The sequence below is a fragment of the Odocoileus virginianus genome, chromosome 2, assembly GCF_023699985.2.
Source record: "Odocoileus virginianus isolate 20LAN1187 ecotype Illinois chromosome 2, Ovbor_1.2, whole genome shotgun sequence".
In the NCBI taxonomy this organism is placed as follows: Eukaryota; Metazoa; Chordata; class Mammalia; order Artiodactyla; family Cervidae; genus Odocoileus; species Odocoileus virginianus.
In genome coordinates this window covers 75,156,157-75,178,973 of record NC_069675.1, presented here as the reverse complement: position 1 = coordinate 75,178,973, position 22,817 = coordinate 75,156,157, and positions in this window count along the sequence as shown.

The following is a 22,817-nucleotide window of genomic DNA, read 5'->3' as shown; positions in this document are numbered from 1 at the left end:
CTCAGTCTATTGATTATCTACTCTCTTGTCTCTAACTCCTCTGTCTTGATGTTAATTCCTTGCCATCAGTACTTAAACATGCTTAAATCTGCCCAAGTTGAAGCAAAGATAAAACAACCTTCTTCAACCTGAGGTACCACCCCAACCCTTCCCAAACTCATTTCCCCAATTATAGTCAGAAATGCTAAAACTTCTTTCTGTAAAATATAACACAGATACAGAAACCCAATGTTAATGAATAATTAATGAATTCAGTCAGTTCAGTTCAGTCACTCAGTCGTGTCTGACTCTTTGTAAACCCGTGAACTGCAGCACGCCAGGCCTTCCTGTCCGTCACCAACTCCCAGAGTTTACCCAAACTCATGTCCATTGAGTCGGTGATGCCATCCAACCATCTCATCCTCTGTCATCCCCTTCTCCTGCTGCACTCAATCTTTCCCAGCATCAGGGTCTTTTCAAATGAGTCAACTCTTCACATCAGGTGGCCAAAGTATTGGAGTTTCAGCTTCAACATCAGTCCTTCCAATGAGCACCCAGGACTGATCTCCTTTAGGTTTATTAGAAAGTAAATAACTTTGTCAAGATGTTCAAGAAATTCTAGACCTTTAACTGTATCTGAGTCTCCATTCATTTGAGAAGCCAAAAACAATCCTGAAATATTTTTCTTTACATTTACTAATTTTTGCCATTTGTATTTCTTTTGTGGCAAATTACAAGTTTATGTATGCTAGCACTTTTCTGTTGGAGTTTCAAGCTTTCATTGTAACATTCCACATAATAAAAATTAATATTTTGCCCTAAAAAAAAGAAATGGCACTTTTCTAGCTACCGCAAAAGTCATTCAGGTGTTCTACCTCAATGATAAATTCCTCTTTCCCAAAAAGCAATCGCCATTTTGACTTTCATAGTAATCACTTTATTGTGTGTTTTCATAATTGCATTTGGAGAAGAAAACGGCAACCCACTCCAGTATTCATTCCTGAAGAATCGCGTGGACAGAGGAGCTGGTGGGCCACAGTCCATGGGGTCACAAGTGTCGGACATGACTTAGCAACTAAACCACCACCATAGTTGCATCACCATAGTTGTTTCCCTTGACACTGTAGTTTAGTTTTGCCCATGGGTGATTGATACATCTTTTGAATATATATTATCTACATGTTCCCCCTTGATCTCTTTCTTTTCCTTTTCCTCACAATGTTTCAGTTAAAGAACCTTGGTCATTTGACCTGCAGAGTTTCTCCCAGTCTGGATCTTGCTGACCGCACATTCTTGCTGAAGTTCAACATGTTCCTCTGTCTTCCTCTGTCCTCTGCTTTCCAGTACATTGGCCCCTGGATCTGGGAGCTTAGTCAGGCTCCATTTGATTCATTTGACAAGACTATAGGTGGTGTTTCTTTCATCAGAAACTGTTTAAAGTCCAGTTGTCTTTCTTTTTAAATGTTGGCAATTATTGATGCACAATGTCTAGACCCTAATTCTATCATTTCCTTTTTCAGCTGAAATTCTTCTGTAAAAGATGCATTTCTTCTTTTACAACTTGGTTACATGTTGGTATCGCTGCTATGGAAGAGACTGGATAAATGTTTGATTCTGTCCTAATCTTTACCCAGTTGTTAAGATAATAAATTTATTCCCTAATATCCTGTCAAGGTGGCAAGTGGTTTTTTTGTTTTGTTTTGTTTTTGAGTATTATTATGAACTCATGAATTCCCATCTATTGCCAGTGGAAGCCTCTTCAAATTGGCTCCTGGGTCCCTTTAACACAGACCTAGCAGCTTTTATAACTCCCTTGCTATGTGATATGGCAAGATAGTCCAGGCTTATCTTTTATGTTTTCTGTCCCAGACCCAGAATTAGCCATTTTTCCTAGAAGTCTTGATTTCTTTTAATGGAAATGATTTTTCAAGATCACAGTTTTGGTGATAAGGATGCTCATGGATATTAGACCGATGGCTTAAGAACATTATCTTCACTCCTCTGTCCCCACTTACTCCTTGGCACATCCAACTTAATTTCTGCCACCACCAATATTCTCACCAATTGCTACGTGAAACTGGTACATCTGAATCTTTGTTCCTAATGGATAGAATTGACCTCTCCTTTCTTCTTGAAATACTCAGTAGCATTGATACACGTGATACCACCTCTTTTTCCTCCTACATTTTCAAGTGCTTCTTCTCATTCCCCATGGTGTCCCCCAGCCAGCCCTTAAATGCCGTCCTAAAAGGGTTGAGGATATCTAAAACTTTCCTCTTTTCACTGGACCTCTCTCTCTTGCCTGTATCACCTACTTCATGGCTGAAATTAGTTTATATGTTGATAATTCCCAAATCTCCTATCAAGATCTCTCTCCAGAATGTAAAACTAAGCTAGCCAGATCTTCACTTGGATGTCCTGCCCAGATATGTGTCATATCCCCATTCCTCCACATGGTCCTGCTACCTTGATTCCTGTCTAAGTGATCAGTGTCTGCATCTTGCCTGCTTTGGGATCCAAGTGTCCACCTTTGACTTACTCTTTTCCCTCATCTCTAACCCAACCAAAACCTGAAACTGACTCAGTCCAAGCTCCCACCTAGCTGTCCAGCATATTTCCACTTCTCTCCATCAATATTACCCTTCCCCCAGCTCATGCCACCACCCTCCAGCTGCATCTAAGCAACAGCCTCCTACCTGATCTCCTGCCTCCCAAGAGGCCCCTTCAGTCCATTCCCAATCTTTCCAAAGCACAAACTGGATGGTGTCAATCTACTGTTTAAATGTCTCCACATCAGTCTTGGAATAAAGTCCAAGATTTTTCTCAAGAATTTTTTTTTATAAGACCTCTGCTCTTTTCAGAGAAGTGAGCAGATAAGTTCTCCTTCTGCTTATGGTAGTTTGGGTTGAGACCCCTACCCCCGGAAAACAAAAGAGCCAAATGGATATAATCCTACTGTCACTTAACCCATCTCAGGTCTTACCGGTCCATCGCAGACATCTGGACACATTAACAACAGGATGGAGGCTCTCAGCTGCCACCTACTGTACAGAGACTCAGCACTGCCTCCCAAGACTCACTCTATTATTTCGTGGTGGCAATTTCCCCAAGAGGTGCCTCGCGTGTGTTCAGAAACAGGATGTTTCTTTTGTAACTCACTGTGACCAGAAAGGTGAACTAAATTGACTGATCTTGTTATGATCCTGGGCAGAGGTGGGAGGAGAGTGAATATGGTTGGCAGCCTCCACTAGGACCACTCGATTAGCGTGGAGGAGAGGCCATCCTGTAGAGAAGAGAGAACTGTTATCAGCAAAACAGGGGAAGGGGAGCTGGGCAGACAAGATGATGGGGCCCCCCAAGAGCAGGGAAGGAGGACATCATCAACTGGTAACAAAACGGTGGCCTAGGGAAGGAGGAGATGTGTCCATGGTCACCAGAGGAGGAAGTTGCAGAGTTCAAAATCCAGGGTGCTTCCCCTGCTCACCCACTTCCTTTGCAGGAAGGCTGGGCACAGTTTAGAAAGAGCCAGGAATGCTCACGAATTTACAGGCCAGTTCTTTCCAATCCACTGTCAAATTTGAGCATACCCTGGAACAAAGGTAAAGGCATGGTCTGTTTAACAGCCCAGCATCCCCTCAACAAGAACCCCAGGCTCCCAGGCTCCCCTAGGAGGAAACTGCCACAGAACAGACACCCAGAACACTCAGCCTTCCTCAACTCAGAAAATGGCCATTTTATGGAGTTGAAACTTAGCCCTTTTGCCCCAGGCTCAATCCAAGTACTTCCTGACTCACACCCACATCGGCCAACCCTGTGATGCCAAGATCCTGCAATAAGCAAATGACCCTCTCTGTTCATTTAGACTTTTGCTTTCTCTCCATCATTCCATAATTTCCTTTTCCATTTCTGTAACCTTAGAGCTTCCCTCTCACTTCCTTCTGTAAGACTTCTCTTCTTTAAACCAAGCCCCAACCCAACCTCCAAATCTCAGACTGCTCAACAGAAAGAAGCTGGAACTGTGAGCAGAAACCTCGAAGGTGGAGCATCCTGGGACTGTTTCCCCAATGACACCGAGCCAGTCCCTCCTCTTCTCAGGCTTAAGTTTGCCCTTCCCAATGCCAAGCACACACACACCAGACTTTCCTCCACCATCTGACCACTATAAACATGAAAGATCCCCTTCTTTCCTCCTGATGGCAGTCTCCAACACTCACACCCACCGGGGCTACATTCTGCTCCCAGGCTGGACATGAATGGTGGGAAGAGATGGCCTTGGCCCTGGAGACTTAGGGGTCCAGGGAAGTTTCTGTTTTCAAAATAAACCACATGACTCTTTCAGATTTGGGGGCTGAAGAGCAAAAGGAACAGGGATATGAGAGAAGCTTCAGGGCTGATTGCCAACACTTTTTCCCGCTCTCCAATTTCTTTAACTGGGAGAATCTCAAGGGGGAGCCGGCCACGTGGTCTTGATTTAGTACAGTTTCACTCATCAGGCTGGTATCCTCTCAGGCATACTGGACAGCCAACAAGCAAGCCTTTTCACAGCCCCTTCCCTTCCATCCCAGGGACTGGCCCATGGCCAGGAGAGGCCCCAGAGCAGGAGCCTCGTGCAGCCTCCCAGGAAGCTGCTCCTGCCGCATAAAATCCCTTCCAGCTGAGCCAGGAGGAAGCTCTGCAGAGGATCACACAAGCCAGAGAGTCAGGACAGAAGGCTCAAGAAGTCAAACTCTGAATGGAAGCCTTGAGACGGGGCACAGGTCTGATGGACACATGTGACCATAGGCACGGATGACGCCATGGACGGCGCCACGCACAGCCAGCCCCCGTGAGTGCCACCTGCCCTCACACTGGTTCACACTCACAAGGGGCACAGTCCCTGCCTGCTGGCCCAGTGAGCTCTGTCCCTGCAGCTGGGACCTCCCTGATTCCCAAAGTCCCTGCCAATCCTGTTTGTCCCTCCCAAAGTCCGTGTTAATTCCATGCATGGCCTCTTGCTACCCACACACACACACTCCCAAGAAGACCATTATCAGGGAAAGCCACTTTAGCTATGCTGAGAGTTCACTCTCCAGTCCAGATGAAGAGCTAGAATAAGTGTGTCTGCTCCCCACAACTGCCTGCAGGATGGGGTCTGTTCACTGAGGTCCTGCACTGTGATGGAATCGTACAGCCAGCTCCTGTGTCCCAGGTGTGTGTCTGTGCCAGTGAACATGTGCCCATTAAACACCGAGGCCCTCAGACTCGCAGAGATGTAGAAAGGTCTCCTGAGAGCTCCAGCAAGTTCCTTCTGGAGTTGGCTGTTGGAGATCAGGGATGAACTCCGGGAAGTCAAAGAGGGGGCGCCAAACAGTTCATGAGGGCTCCTCTCTCACTTGGTGGCTTGTTCTGAGCGTGGGGGCGCTACCTGTGATTGGCACCTGCTGTGAAGCATTCCGGGCTGAGCCCCCCAGGACACACACATCTCTCTTGGCTCAGTCTCCACACCATTAACAAGCAGAAATTTCCCTTGACTGGTCCTCACCAGGCTAAATGGGGTGGAGGAAGGCAGCTTTCCTGGGAGGAAGAGTCACTTTGCCTAGAAACTTATCATCGCCAAAGTGGGCCTTCTCTCTCTCTCTGGATTCTAAGACCAGCCACTAAGACCTGGGTGCCAGGGGTGGTGAGAGAGATGGAACCCTGGGGTCAACTATAGTCCAAGCCCAGGAAGTGGTGGAGCCTGGGAGTTCACAAAAAGGGCTTCAAATCACAGAGGAGGAAGAGGAAGCTTGCATGAAAACACAGGCCCCCTCATCATCTCTGCCTTAATTCTTGAGGCTTATGGAAGCTTTGTAGCCATTTTCATTTGGTTTGGTTTGGTTTGGTTTGTCAAGGCAAGGGTGGGCTAAGAATCAGAACATCATATATCACCATGTCCTTATACATGACCCACTCTTGTGGTTTTCAAACTATGCTTTATGGAACCCTGTGGATGCAGAGAGCCCTTTAAGGAGTGCTGGGGCAAAGTAAGGCCCTGCCACTGACCACCCCCTACCCCGCCCTCCCAGGCAAAATGCAAATCCAAGTTTATCTATCCTATACTTGGGGCTTTTTTTGGAAGAAAGGTTCTCATAGATCTTTTTGGAAAAAAAAAAAAATATTTTTTTGGATGCTTCATGCTTTTTAGAAGAGAAAATAAAACCAGGGCCCAAAGAGTGAAGGGAATTGGCAAAAGCCACTGAATGGGATATAATGGTCTGTCTAGTCTGTCTAGTCAGTGTTCTTTTCAAGCAATTCACCCAAACTTTAGCACGACTTTAGAGGAAAAGGTACCCAGGAATATTGAAATTGAGAGGTGATTCTTGTGAATCATTAGAAACGCAGACAGATGTATTTTGTTTGATGGTTTGTTTTTCACAGAGAGAAACCACACACAATCCAAGCTTGACCAGAGAGCACCCAGGACCTGCACAGGTGGCTGTGCTAGCTTGTCCCCAGGTCACACTGATGGCCCCCACATCACCAAGCCCAGTCTCAGGGCCACCACAAGACCCTGTAAATGCCTCACGTTCCTGAGTTTGTCCGTGAACTTGAGCTTAGAGGCAATCCTAGGGGAGTTACCTGGCTCAGGTAGGGAATTTTTCAAGGCCCCAGACCAGAAGGCCCCAGGCAGGGCCCCAGCGGGGCTGAGTCAGTGTCAGGAGGAGACATGGTGTCAGCGTCTAGCTAATGCGCAAATAGATCATGAATAATTTGCTGGAAGCAGCTGAAGGCCATACGCATTCTACAGCCATCAAATGTAGACTGTACATTGTTTTCAAACTTATTTCATTTTCTCTTTTGCCAAAAAAGGGGGAAAAAAAGACACAAGTTTTGGGCCATGAGATCAACCCTGTTCATCTGCACTATGGCCCTGTGTTCTCCAGGCCTGGGCTTTTATTGGTGTTTTGTCTGCGATGGGCTTTGGCCATGGAAATGCGAACAAAATGAGGTAACTCACACTTAAATCTTCTGGATATATTGTGGCTGATGGCTAGTGCCGCTGAGTGTCGGCGGAGATAGGCAGGCAGGCAGGCAAGCGCCTGATTCGAGTGGCCATATGGCCAGGGGCCAGCATGTTCCTCAGATAAGGGGTTCAGACCACTGGTCAGTAATGGAGAGGCTCAGGGCTGCAGGACAGGATGAGCTTGGCTGTAGGCTGTGGTGTCTACTTCATGACACTGAGCACTAAGCGTCATCCTCTCCTGGGTGGCAGTGGGACCCCCATTCTGCGTGTAGCACAGGGGGACTTCACTGCCCTGAATGGAGCACACAGCCTCTGACAAGGGGAAATGGCCAAATGGAAACCACAGCCTGCTCTTCTGTAGCCTGTCCTCGTTCACCCCTGCAGAAGTGAAGGAAGAGGGGGTCAGATGCGGGGTCGGAGTGGTGGGGGTGGGGGGTGGGGGTAAAGGACACAAATAATGAAAGAGATTGGACATCCCAGTCGCCAGGAGGCTGGGGACCAAGCCAAACTTGATTTAGAAAAATAAATGTGACATTTCTTACACCCAAATGATGGGGATCAGATTCGCCCTGGTTATACTTGTTTTGGGGGTTCTCCTGTGGCTCAGCAGTAGCAAATCCGCCTGTAATTCAGGAGACACTGGAGACTCAGTTTCGATCCCTGGGTCAGGAAGATCCCTTGGAAGAGGAAATGGCAACCCAATCCAGTATTCTTGCCTGGAGAATCCCATGACCAGAGGAGCCTGGCGGGCTACTGACCATAGGGTCACAGAGTCAGACACAACTGAAGCAACTTAGCACACATGCATACTTGTTTTAAGTGTATCAAACTTAAAATCTGCCAGCTGTCCTCACCTACAGATACTAAGTATCCTTTTTTTTTAATCAGCTCTTCTGTGGTGACTCTGCTCAGCCCCAGAAGTTCCCCTGCACACCCAGATCCTGCAACATGTAATGGGCAGAGTCTTTCCACCACAAGGGAAATTTGGGGCCTGGCTGAGGGCTTTGCGTTTAGAAAAGTGAAAGTGAAGATAAGTTCTTAAAACATCAGTTTAAATATCCATAAGCATCCTTATACCAAGATTGTGATCTCAAAAGATCATTTCCATTAAAAGACATCATAACTTCTAGGAAAAATGGCTAATTCTTGGTCTGGAACAGGAAATATAAAAGATAAGCCTGGACTATCATGCCATATCACATAGCAAGGAAGTTATCAAAGCTGCTAGGTCTGTGTTGCGTGTGTGTGAAAGTTGCTCAGTTGTGACCCTATGGACTATATAGTCCATGGAATTCTCTAGGCCAGAATACTGGAGTGGGTAGCCATTTCTTCCTCCAGGGGATCCTTCCAAACCCAGGGATGGACCCCAGGTCTCCCACATTGCAGGCGGATTCTTTACCAGCTGAGGCATCAGGGAAGCCCAAGAATATTGAAGCGGGTAGCCTATCCCTTCTCCAGCGGAACGTCTCAACCCAGGAATCAAACCGGGGTCGCCTGCATTGCAGGGGGATTCTTTACCAGCTGAGCTACCAGGGAAGCCGTATTGCATTTAGAAAGTCATCGGTAAACACCTGAAATGCCCCAAGGTTAAGAGTAAACAGAACTATCCCTAGATGAAGAGTGGCATGGGGGTGGGGGGTGAGGGTGGCTTTTCCTTCCTTCCACATACTCACCTATTCAACCAAAGTTTCAGGGGCCACTTCGTTAGGCATATCCGCTGCACACCAAGATCTGTTTCTTTTCTTCTTTCTGGAAGCAGAAGACCCTCTCGCAGTTAGATAGGGCCTCACAACTAATTCTAGTCAATAGGCTGTGAACAGAGGTGATGAGTGTCACCTCCAAGCTAATGCATAAGGAGCAGTTAGGGGAACTGCCTTCATCCCCTTCTCCTACCATCGCATCAAGAGAGACTGTGCTCCAGACAATCTAGATCCAAGTGAAAGAGCTTCCAGCAGCTTAGAACCTTGAGTCACTCTGTGAGGAGCAGTCTCTGTCCCAGATCTGTGACAGACAAGAGGCATGAACAAGAAATAAAACACTGAGCACCAAGGAATTAATGCTTTCGAACTATGGTGCTGGAGAATTCTCTTGAGAGTCCCTTGAACTGCAAGGAGATCAAACTAGTCAATCCTAAAGGAAATCAACCCTGAATATTCATTAGAAGGACTGATGCTGAAGCTGAAACCTCAGCTACCTGATGCAAAGAGCCAACTCATTGGAAAAGACTCTGATGCTGGGAAAGATTGAAGGCCAAAGGAGAAGGGGGGCAGCATAGAACGAGATGGTTAGATAGCGTCACTGACTCAATGGACATGAATCTGAGCAAATCCTAGGAGACAGTGAAGGACAGGGGAGCCTGGCGTGCTGCAGTCTATGGGTTCACAAAGAATTGGACATGACTTAACAACTGAACAATAACAACAAGATGAAACCACTGGGATTTCCAGGTTGCTTTGGAACCTAACCTTGCCTAGCCTGACTACTATAGCAGCCAACCTCAAAAAACCTATCCTCAAAACTCAAAATAAGAATTTTGGAGGGAGAGTCAGAAATTAGAAGAATGTAGAGAGAATGGAGAACGTAAGGGGCAAAGCCACAGAAAGCAGGGCCTGGCGGGCTACCAAGAGGACCTCTAACAAGTTTGGTCTGAAAGTCAATCCCACCCTGTTCCATCCCAGCCAGCAACTACCCCTCACCACTCAGAAAGGCCCTCTGCTCTGCCCTCTCACCAGCCCTCCTTAGTCACCCATCTCAGCTGGATGAAGAGCGGGAGAGACCGAATAACAGGAGCTGGGGACATGACCGGCCATATAATTCAGGAGCCCAGGGAAGACTGAAATTATGTTCAAAACTTAGGAAAACTTTCAAGGCGGTGATGGCGTAAGGCCCTTCAAAGCAGAGATACCCACCAAGTGGGGAGGCCTCAGGACAGAGGCAAGCAGGAATGAGAGCCTCAAATGGGGTCTCCGAGCCTCTGAGGCTGAGTCACACTGCACCCCGTTCCTAAAACAACCCCGGGAAAGCAGCAGCTCCTGGAGAAGCCCAATGGGCCTTGCAGCCAGTGAGCAGGGCACATGCATCCTCCAAAGCCAGACCTCGCCCTGCACTTGGAGTCAGATGGGATGCTGGGAGAGCTGGAGCTGTGAGCTCAGCCCTGCAGTGGCCGCGGAGATGCAGGCATGAGGTCTAGACACCCTGCCTCCTAGAGGCCGCTGCCATCCACAGTGAGGAGGATGAGTCATTGTCTCAGACCCACACAGGGAAAGAGGCCACCAGGGCTGAGCTCTCTGGCAACCCCTGGGCAGTGCCAGGCATTCTCCAAGGAGGCACTGAGATACCTCAGCAGCTCGGGGCTCAGTGCCGAGGAGGAGGAAGGGAAATCCCAGGCTGGGAAGGCCATCAGCAGCTCGGCAGCCTTACACACACAGGAGGACTTTGTCCCCACAACTCAAGGGAAGTCACCCACACCTGGCCACCCTTCTCTTTGGTCCAAAGATGCAACCTGAGGTAAGAGAAAGAGGTCCGGTCTGAGCCCCTCACTGACCTACTGCGTGCCCCTGGCCACCGCCCCCTTCTCTCTCCAAGACTATTTCTTCCACAGTAAAATCCAAAATTGGGTTATATGATCTCAGAGGCACTGCTGTCTCCAGAACCATGACTGATCCTGAGAGGACTCTTCCCTGAGTGGGACAAGTCACGTCAGCCCTGGGGACTGAGTTCCAAGTCCTCCTGAGAACAGAGCAGGAGACGGGGCTGTGTGACTTTACCTCCTTCCCTGCTTTTCTGAGGAGTCAGCCTCCTTGTGGGGTCCCTGGGGCCCCTCTGCTCAGCCACAGGTCATGTGGTAAAATTTCACACTGTGGGGGCCACCCCAGGCTGGGGTTTCACCGTGGAATCTGCCAGAAGCCGCTGTCCAGCTGGCAATGTGCGGGATCTCGGACAAAGGCCATGTGTAAATCACCCATAAAATCCCTCTCTTGCTCCCCACCCAGCTCTAATGGACCCCACAGCATAATTTATGAAGCCCAAGTGGGGAAGACTTCATCCCTCGCCTCAGGCCATAAAGCGCAGGGTCTCCTGGTCCTTCCCCAACCGCCCCCTGGGTCCTAGGCTGGAACAGAGAACCTTCCCTGGTGCATGTGCTTAAGGTCCCAACCCAGGGGGGCTGCTTCAGTCTTGTGAAGGACTGGGTGTCACGTCTCAGAACAAGGACTTGGGCAGAAGCACAGGGTTCCCAGAGCTATTTAACACCATCACTAGAGCAGAGACTGGCACCGTTATGTGGCATTTCATAAACTTTTTCCAGTACCTATTTTATTATTAAAATGAAAGCAAGGCCTATATAGAGTTACAAAGTCAGTTCAGTTCAGTCGTTCAGTCATGTCCGACTCTTTGCGACCCCATGGACTGCAGCACACCAGGCCTCCCTGTCCATCACCAACTCCAAAGTCAAATAGCCCAGAAATTTACACAACCAACAGAAAAACCCCCATAAATACTGAAATAACCATCTCATAAGAATCTAAGTCTCCTCTACAGATCCAACCAGTCCATCCTCAAGGAGATCAGTCCTGGATGTTCACTGGAAGGACTGATGTTGAAACTGAAACTCTTAATACTTTGGCCACCTGATGCGAAGAGCTGACTCATTGGAAAAGACCCTGATGCTGGGAAAGATTGAAAGCTGGAGGAAAAGGGGATGACAGGGGATGAGATGGTTGGATGGCATCACCAACTCAATGGACATGAGTTTGGGTAAACTCTGGGAGTTGGTGATGGACAGGGAGGCCTAGTGTGCTGCAGTCCATGGGGTCCAAAGAGTCGGACACAACTGAGCAACTGAACTGAACTGAACTAAACAGATGCAGAAACTGTAGGGAGAGAGATCAAGAAGCCTGTCTGTGGTCACTCGACTCGTCTGTAATGAAGCCCAGGCCCTCTGACCACCTGAGGTCACCAGTCCCTCGAGAGGGCACTCGCTATACATTCGGGAGCTGGGAGACTCAAAGTGCCTCCTGTCTATTCCTGAGTCCCACGCAAACCCTGAGGCACAGATCATCCTAAAGAAAGTAAGAGGGGCACTTCCCTGGTGGTCCAGGGGCCAAGACTCCAAGCTCCCAATGCAGGGGCCAGGTGCGATCCCTGGTCAGGGAGCTAGATCCCACGTGCCCTGACTAAGAGTTCGCATACTGCAACTAAAAAGATCCCATATGTAACAACTAAGCCCCAGTGTAGCCAAAGAAATAAATAAATAAAAACTTTTTAGTTTTAATTTATTTTTTATTTTTATTGGAGTACAGTTGCTTTACAATGCTGTATTAGTTTCCGCCATACAGCAAAGTGAATCAGTTATATGCATACATGGTCTTCCCAGGTGGCACAGTGATAAAGAATCTGCCTGCCAGTGCAGGAGACCCAAGACACTCGAGTTCAATCCCTTGGTCAGGAAGATCTCCTATAGAAGGGCAGGGCAACCCCCTCCAGTATTCTTGCCTGGAGAATCCTGTGGGCAGATGACAGGCTACAGTCCATGGGGTTGCAAAGAGTTGGACGTGACTAAAGTGATTAAGCACAGCACAACACATACGCATATATATATATTTTTTCCCCTCTTTTTTGAATTTCCTTCCTATTTAAGTCACCACAGAGCACCAAGTAGATTTCCCTGTGCTATACAATAGGTTCTCGTTAACTAGCAAACCCACTTCCCAGGCAGCACAGTGGCAAAGAATCCACCTGCCAATGCAGGAGACACAAGAGATGCCTGTTTGATCTGTGGGTCGGGAAGATCCCCTTTAGGAGGAAATGGCAACCCACTCCAGTATTCTTGCCTGGAGAACCCCCTGGACAGGGGAGCCTGGTGGGCTACAGTCCATGGGGTCACAAAGAGTCGGACACAGCTGAGCATGTACCCCACTCACACAAGACCCAGAATAGCCAAATAGATAAATGAATTAATTTTTTTTAAAAAAGAAGATGGGAAGGGAGATGGGAAGCAGGGTCCTTCCTGTGCCTGTGAGGGTTCTGGAAATCAGTACCTTACCCTCCAGCAGGCCCCTCTGCTCTCAGCTCAGCAGCCCAGGTCCTCTTGCCCGCATGCAGGACTCAGAAGAGAGGGTCTGAGCTAGGGCTGGAGGTACACGGGGAGAGGAGAGAGGAAGGTGTCCAGTCTGACACTTGGGGGCTGGGGGTGCTGACAGTCAGAACAGACTCCAGGGGAGGGTAAGACACAAATTGGAGGCTTGAATGAAAAATGAACGAGCCCCTCATTTAGGGACAAATGAACTTGTGGCACATTTGGGGCCTGGGGAAACGGCCCTGCAAGCCATGAGGAAGGCAGCCAGAGACTACCAGGGCCAGACCACCTGCTGGACTTGCAGGGAGGGGGACCCCAGCTATGGCAGGATGACAGTGGCCGGGGGGCTCTCATTCTGAGCAAGAAACCTGTGCCAAGTGGACCTGGCCCAGCCAGAGTCGCGTGATCTGGGACAAGTCCCAGAGTCATTTGAACCCCCCAAAGCACCCAGGAGGCTAGGATAAAGGATGTTAGGAGAGCTCAGGATAGTACATTTTATGTCCTTAAGTAGAATCGCAGAGAAAAGGAGAAAAGCATCCGTGCGATGGCAAACTTCTCCCGGCCCCAGAAGAGTCCTCTCTGCAGCCTGCCTGACCAGTAACCATCCCTCACTCACCTTCAGTATTCTGCCAAGGGCATGCATGCCGCTAGAAGTCTGCTCACTTCTGGGTTGAAATTCATCTTTTTTGAAAGCTATTTTTTTTATTATTTTCATAATTTCTTTTCACAATTTCTGCTAACTGGCTCACACCTAATCTCTCAAAGCAGATTTTTGCCACATTTTTTTCCTCCTTAACTTGTAACTAATGATCTCCAAATGCAACTCCCTGGGCATTCACTCAGGCAGTCATGCAACAGATTTTATTGAGCATCTATGAGGTGCTAGGCAATGGAGCAGAAGAGAACATGAAAGAGACAAGACCTCCTGCCCCATAGACCCTAGATGTATTATTGCTTGTAATAACAATACATAAAATACACAGTATGCCCAATAGAGATAAGCCGAAAGATAAATCAGGGAAAGAAGGTGAGTACTCAGGGTATGGTTTTAGCTAGAATGGTCAAGAAGAGCAAGGTCACATTGAGTAAGGACCTAAAAGCAGGGAGGGAGCAGGCAAGTCACTTGGCAAAAGGCTGAGGCTGCAAAGACTGGGGCACAGATGGGCTTCAGCATTCTGTGCAGCCTGGGGAAAATGCCACTGTTGGCTAGCCAAGCAACAGGGAGCTGGGACAGACGTCCCTGGTGGTCCAGACTCCAAGTTCCCAGTGTAGGGGGCCAGGGTTCGATCCCTGGTCAGGGAACCAGATCCCATATGCTGCAAGTAAAGATCTTCCATGCCCCAACAAAGATGGGAGGCCCTGCAACTAAGGCCTGTGCAGCCAAATAAATAAAAATATTTTTTAAATACATTTCTTAAAAAAGACACCTAGTTACTACCTTAAGAAAAGAAAGACAAGGAACGAGGAGAGACTTCCCTGGAAGTCCAGTGGCTAAGACTCTGCGCTTTCAATGCAAGGGGCCCAGGTTTGCTCCCTGGTCAGGGAACTAGATCCCACATTCAATAACTAAGACCCAGTGCAGCCAAATAAATAAATAAAATTTAAACACACACACACATTAAGAAAAAGAGAGACCTACTTGCTACCTTAAAAAAAAAAGGAACTGGAATGCAGGGATTTGAGACGGTCTCAGAGATGAAGCTCAAATAAAGTACATTAGCACTTTATTATTAGCAACAGATTATGCTGGCGACACACATCACAATGAAGACGATTCCCAGGGCACCACCACACCGCACCGAGAACACTCTCCTAGCGAACAGCACAACCAAACCAGCCCCCTCCTTGGAGAAGAGACGGAGCCCACATCCCTCACTGTCCTGTCCCCCTGCGGAACCCCCTCCAGTCTGTCTAGGTCAATCAGTCAGACTCCATCCTTCTTTAAACCACGGCGCGCAGCTCACACCACGAACGATGGAGACAAGGCACGCTGCACTCGGTTCACACACCACTCAGGTTGCCTTAACCCAGACGCGTGACCTTCATGTTGGGGAGTCCGCGCTCGGGCCCGCCCGCCCCCCCTCGCATCCACGTCACCTCCAATACCAGAAACATGGATCACTCGGATCCTTTCCTTTTTTTAAGATGTTCCCAGGAAAATCTGTATTTAATTTATGGGCAATTTATAATGGAAATAGACCATATAAAATGTATACAAATGTGTAGGGCTGTATATAGGACTTGGAAGGAGACAGCTGAGCTTAGCAATAATTAACGTGAAGGGTCTCTCCCCTGCTGCCAGGTAGACATTTGGATTGCCCACACTTTCATTAAACTTAAACCAGAAAGGGCTCGGGGGCCGAGGTCCAAACATTCCTCAACCCTACAGAGGACGTCAGGACACGGAGCCGACGACAATACATTTCACCAGGATTGCCAGAGCCTTGTTTAAGTTTAGAAGATGCCTGTATTGCGTTACGTGGACAGAGGGAGCCAGCCCGAGCACCACAATCAATTTTCCGGAGACACAGAACCATTTCCAACCAAACCAACCCCAAACCAACGTGAGGCCGCGAGGGTCTGCAAGGCGGCCAGCAGACACACGGGACACCTGGCCGTCCCCAGCCTCCAAAGGCAAGATGGCTGCTGCTCCCAGCCCAGGGCCGCCCTGCTCGAGTCAAAGAAGAGTTGCAGAGAAACTCGGAGTTGCCAAAAGCTATTTCCAAGGGACTTTGATCAACTGATGCTGTAATCTCTGAAGGAAAACATACTTCATTTAGAAGGTATTCTTTGGTGTCATTCCCAAGGAGAAGGCATACTTGTTTTTGGAAGAACACTTTCTCTCTCTCTCTTCTTGTTCTCTTTCTCTCCACCCCCACCCCCCACCCCTCTCTCTCCCAGCCGCGAGCACTCTAATTACAATGGTGCACAAACAACCTTGCTGAACACAGGGAGAGATCACAGAGCGTGCTGTCGGCCAGAAAAGCGTCTTTTCAACAATGCCCCATTAGCAGCCAAAAGCCTAGATGGCAGCCACGCCATTGCCTAAGGGCCAAATCCCAGGCTACAGCCTTTCCCACCTCCCCTCACTGGCTCCCCCCGGCCCCCACCCACTGAGGAGCCCTCCTATCTGACCCCATCCAGGGTGAGACCCAGTGTCATAGAGGCAGGCCCCCCTAACACACAGATGGGTCCCTCAAATCCTCTGGGTGTCATGGTGGAGGGGGGGTACTTTTAAATAAGTTTTTCCTGGCATATTCTGACATGGCTTAGATCAACTGCCTCATTTTTCAACAATGAAAAGATTAAACAGTTGTTAAGAGTTATAAAATGATTTAATATGCTATTAAGCAGAGATGTAAACTATCAACGTTTAAGTTTCCAGAGAGAGACTTAAATATCAATTATAGTTGAATCCAATTTGCAGCTCCCCCCATGACCCCTCCCAGAAGCCCACATCAGGGGCAGCTCCCCAACACCACCATGGAGACACACAGCCCCTCCGAAAACAGCTTTAAGAAATTCAGTTCCTGTGCGCTGGTTTCATGAGAATTTGTCGCGGCTGGGGAAACTAGGTTCAGGCTGTTCACAATGCTTTTCCCCCTTGAAATGGAGAACGAAATCAAATTCTGGAGACATTTGGGGGCTATGTCTCCGTGCTGAATGATGAGAAAGGACCGTTAAGTACCTGATTTGAAACCAGAGTAGGACTCTATAACTTCTGAACTCTCACTGTTTCAGTGCTGGCAGCTTTTCAAAGGCTTTTTTCCCCCCAAATTAACTTGTAAGGCAAAATGAAAAAAAACACCAAAATTCTTTTCTTCATCTGTTTCCTCTCCTTGCATTCACATTTTAAAATATGGGTTCTTCCGTCTCCCTTTACTCCCCCAAACAACTCAGTCTGAAAACCCACAGCCCCTGCTAATTGACATCCCCTTCATCTGCAGAGCCCAGGTCACAGCATCCATTCATTGCTCAGCACCAACCATGCATCCTGCCTCAGTTCACCTCTGGGCTCCTGAACAGGTTCCAACACCCTGGGGCCCATCACGACGATGACTCAATAACCCGTTTTATCAATTTTGACCTCAAGAAGGAAGGGAAGGCAGGCAGGCTTCGTAAGGAGTCCTAGGTCAATTTTCATAGAACACAGATGTGGCCCCACCTCCTGACTGTCCCTCTGCTTGTTCCCTCCAAGTCCAGGAAGTCAGAGCAGAGCCGCCACCAGTAAGGCAGGCTCTGAGACCTGCCCTGTGGTCCATGCAAGCTGCCTGTCCCAGCCCCTATCTCCCTCCACCGGACCCCAGGAAGTCTTTAAACATGATGAAGAATCTGGGGGTGGGAGGCAGCACCACTCTGCTCTTGACAAGAGCCTGGGGGAAATCAGCTGGAAAAAACATTCAAGAACATGTTTTACAGGGTGACTATCTCCTGACCCAGGTGGTGCTAGTGGTAAAAGAATCCTCCTGGCAATGGAAGAGAAGCAAGAGATACCCATTCGATCCCTGAGTTGGGAAGATCCCCTGGAGAAAGATGTGGCAACCCACTCCAGTATTCTTGCCTGGGAAATCCCATGGACAGAGGAGCCTGGTGGGCTGCAGTCCATGGGGTTGCAAAGAGTCAGACACGACTGAAATGTCTAACGCACACATCTCCTGACCCCAAATGGCTGCTGTCCAAAGTCCAGGAAATCAGAAAGTACTTATCAGAGCAAGATTTTGATTGCAATTATTTAAAAATGCAATTTCATGTTTTTCCAGGAGGAGCCAGGCTCCCCAGATGAACAGTAAATCAAAACAGCCTGAGTACGGACTGATGTCTTCGGAAACGACACTGTTTCTCCTGCTGCTGAACTGCACCGTGTATTTCACCCCTTCCAGGAAGAGTCTGCCTCGCAGCCTCTGCAGTGCCCAGCACAGCAGGCCTCGCTGTGGAATGAAGTGGTTTTCCGAGTCCTGCACACAGTTACTCAGGAGAAAAATGAAGCAAGCTTCACAGTCAGTTCGGCCTTTTTTTCTTCTTGGAGAAAGCCATGCATCGGGTGAGCACTGAGCCGCTGGTGCGTCTGAGAGAGACTTTCCACGCCCGCCGTGTGTGCCTGTCTGCTGCCAGTACAACGAATCACCCCCGTGGCCAAGTGTGAAGCCCTCCAGGCTGGCGACATTTAGCCGGTGACTTGGCGGTTTCTCTCCTTCTCTTGCCAGTCTGCTGTGGAGGAAGAGACTCGGGGTCCAACTCCCTTATTACTTGTTTGACTTTCCAGTCGTGCTCCTAGACAGCTTGTGATGAGCAGGGAGGGGGTCTCACCCCCTTCTCATCTGCCCCCTCTGACTGCACCTGCCAGGCCTCTGGCTGCAAAAGAGGGCCTGCATCCGGGTGAGAAGGACCCACAGGGTATCAATCATGGGTGTCCCCAGCACCGTCGCCAGAGACCAAGGAGAAGTCTTGCCCTGAGAAGCTCTCCTCTCCGGTTTCTGAAGTATCGGGTCCCCTGGGCTGCATCTGGAGCAGAAAGAGCCTCTACCCGAGGCAGGGGCACAGCGTGGGTACAGCCGCCGTGTGGACAGAAGCTGTCATCTGGAACAGGTTCTGGCCTCCCCTAAAGGGGGCCTGCATGCATCTCCACTGAGGAAGGCAGACTCGCGTTCTGTTAAGTGAGAGCAAAAATTATTAATACGTCAAATGATCCAAATTATGATCTTCAGCGCTTCAGTCAGTTTCTGCCACTTGAAAATGTTGTTTGGGGTCTGAAAAGAGGACCCCAGCAGCGACAGGTGATCTGCAGACTGCACCTGAGGAGGGGCCCAGGCCAGGCACCCCAGACTCACCACCACCTGCCCAGGGCTGTCCTACAGCATAGCACACGGGCCCAGGGCCTGGCGGGTACCACAGGCTGCAGACGCCTGGGCTCCCGGAGCTGCTTCTAGAAGTGGTTGCTGGTCTCCCTCCTCACAGAGGCCATCCAGCAAGGCTGAGTGACGAGCTGAGCAAATGCAGATTGTACATGTGGAGCATCCTGTAAAAAGACAGGATAAAACTGACATTCTGCTCAAAACTGAGGGGATAAAAATTGACCCTGGGGGGGTCTTTTCCCCAATAGTCCATCTCACGCCAGAAGCAGAGATGACAGGAGGGTCCCGTTCCCACCCAGACCACTGTGCACACACAGCAGCTTCCCCAAGATCCAGGGGAGGGAACAGAGGTGGGCACAGTAACCCCGGAATCCACAGGCCTTTGGAAAGACCCGGACCCCGCTCAGCCCTGACACACTGCACCTCCCAGGAAGCTTCCAGAAACCCCAGCAGGTAGAGGAGCCCTTCTCTTCCACTCTTCATACACAAATTTCATGAAACCCTTGGTGGCCTTTGAGGTCAGCGCTACCACCCCAAGTTAGAGGTGCGGACACTGAGGTGAGAGGTCACGCTGGCACGAACTGGTGGAGCAGCACTGGAGCCAACTCTCCCGCCTCAGCCATGCTCGCCTCACACTAACCTCACACACATGCAGGGCACACCCACGCTTTCACACACTCATTCACACACATACACACCCACATAGCCTTCAGCACTCACACCCACACTCTCACACACACATACACACCCACACAGCCTTCAGCACTCACACCTACACTCTCACACACATTCACACACATACACACACAGCCTTCAGCACTCACACCCACACCCTCACACACACATACACACACACACAGCCTTCAGCACTCACACCCACACCCTCACACACACTCATTCACACACATACACACCCACACAGCCTTCAGCACTCACACCCACACCCTCACACACACTCATTCACACACACACACACGGCCCTCAGCACTCACACCCACACTCACACACACTCATCCAAGCATACACACACACAGCCTTCAACACTCACACCCACACCCTCACACACACTCATTCACACACATACACACCCACACAGCCTTCAGCACTCACACCCACACTCTCACACACACATACACACCCACACAGCCCACAGCATTCACACCCACACTCTCACACACACTCATTCACACACATACACACCCACACAGCCTTCAGCACTCACACCCACACCCTCACACACACTCATTCACACACACACACACGGCCCTCAGCACTCACACCCACACTCACACACACTCATCCAAGCATACACACACACAGCCTTCAACACTCACACCCACACCCTCACACACACTCATTCACACACATACACACCCACATAGCCTTCAGCACTCACATCTGCGCCCTCACACACACTCATTCACACACATACACACCCACACAGCCTTCAGCACTCACACCCACACCCTCACACACACTCATTCACACACATACACACAGCCCACAGCACTCACACCCACACACACTCATTCACACCCTCTCTCACACCTGCTCACACTCACACACACACCAGCACACACATTATGTGCAAGCTCTCTGAGTGATAGACCCTGGCATGTCTGGAGGCAGCAGGTTACCCGCAGCCTCGTCTTCCAGAAGCACCACGACCCCCTGGGTTTATTCCTGGGGAGGGGCTGTGAGGGAAGGACGGGGATCTGGATAATATAAATAACGGACCACCACATTCAGATCATCTTGTTTCCGTGCAACCACAATCCCGTGACCCTCCATTACTCTCCAAACCCTTCTTGTCATATAATATATGAACTATGCATAAACAATTCTGGGTTATGATGGGTTTCCTAAAACTAAGAGAATTTCAGCCATAACACTGACATTTTGTTTCTGGAAATTAAAGCCTGGGAACAGTGGAAATAAAGTCCATCAATTTATGAATTGTATTTCCGCACATAGTTCAATTCCCAGCGCTGGTGGGGAAACAGAAACACGATCTAGTTTCTGACAGCGCTGCCACGAGGCCAGCAGGTCTGAGTATGCTCAGCTTTCCACTTCATCCCAGGAAGCTGGGTTCTCCAAATAAGGGCCCTGCTAAACCCTGAGTGAACTAATACCAGGAAAAGACAAGCAAGCAATGTCACACCCAAGCAAGAGGGCCTGTTCACTGCGCTGGGGACCCAGGTGCCCTGGCCACTGCCCGGGTAAGATAGGAAGGGGACCACACTTCAGAGATGCCTGGAGAGGCAGCTGGATGGAGCTTCAGCCAGGACGTTCCTCAGACACCAGGTCTGCACCCTGTTATGAACCAGGCCTGGCCGCACGGCGCGGGGACTGGTTGGTGTGTCAGCCTGCCCCTGGCTGTGACTTTCTGCAGGCTGGGTACGCGACTTTCTGATGATGCCCGGCAAGATGGAGGCCTGACCAGTGTTCACAGAATGATAACACAGGGAGATTTGAAAATGATTTCAAGGAGGCAAAGAGTGAGTGGTGCCTGGCGTGGCGGGAGGGCTGAGAGAAGCTGAGGAAGCTCAACACACAAGGTGGGATTGGGTCTGGACATGACCGTAGGATACCAGCAACAAGGGCATTCAGGGCAAAGCGGAGGGGCGGGGCCGGGGTGCGGAGGGGCGGGGCCGGGGTGCGGAGGGGCGGGGCCGGGGGTGCGGAAGGAAGAGAGGGAAGGTCACCATGGTGAGCGCTTTGAGAAGAGAAGGGAATGGAGAACACAGCAGTTGGGATAATGAGACCCCTGGTAATAGCCAATAGATGTCCGTTATAAGATTAAGGAAGTTTTGTTATGTTTCTTATATGCTAAAGGATTTTTTTGTAATAATCATAAATGATACTTAATTTTATTATATTATTATTAATTTATCAACATTGTACTGAAGTTCCTCGCTAATGCATTTGAGTTCAGTTCAGTTCAGTTCAGTCTCTCAGTCGTGTCTGACTCTTTTCGATGCCATGGACCGCAGCACGCCAGGCCTCCCTGTCCATCACCAACTCCCGGAGTCCACCCAAACTCATGTTCATCGAGTCGGTGATGCCGTCCAACCATCTCATCCTCTGTCGTCCCCTTTTCCTCCCACCTTCAATCTTTCCCAGCATCAGGGTCTTATCCAATGAGTCATTTGAATTAAGAAATGAGTTAAGAGAAATAAATAAAAGATGTAGTAATAAAATATGCTGGAAAAAAAAGAGAGACGGGGAGGACTCGATGGTGTTGCTCTCCTGCTAAGAGGCCCTGGAACAGCCTGGAACGGCTGCCTGATGCCTACATGTCCCACAACCGCTCCTTCCTGGATGCTCCATCTACAGGGTCTCTTCAGCCAGGATGGCCTCCCCACCCCCTCCTCTAGGATAAACCCACCCATCCCTCAAGGCCCTGCTCAAATTCCAGCTCCTCCAGGAAGCTTTCCCTGAATTCCTCGACAGGCAATAATGCCCTTCTTCCTCTCCTGCTCCTATTTCTACTGGACACAGTCTGTTCTGCCCAACCCAGCCATCAGCTCAGGGCCGTGACCAGACAGAGTAAGTGTTTCAGAGTTTGCAGTATCGCCACAGTGGACAGTGATCTTCTGGAAAGACAGCCACTTCCTACACCATGAGCTGCCCCCACAGCATGACTTAACCTAAGCCAGGCACACCGGACTGCAGAGAGGGCCCTGCCAGTCCTGAGGGAGACTGGCTTGTGAGGGGGCAATCCAGCCAGTGCAGCCCCTCCCCACTTCCCCATCCACCAGTGACTCTGCTCACCTTCCCAGTCCACCCAGAAACCAGGACGCCAAGTCTCCTGCAGAAAGAGACCACTGCACCCAGTTCAGGGGGCCACCCTGCCTTCCACGCCTCCCCTAGTACCCCCTGATGCCCCCACCCCCCCCAGCCCGCCACAGCCGATGACTGTAGGTCA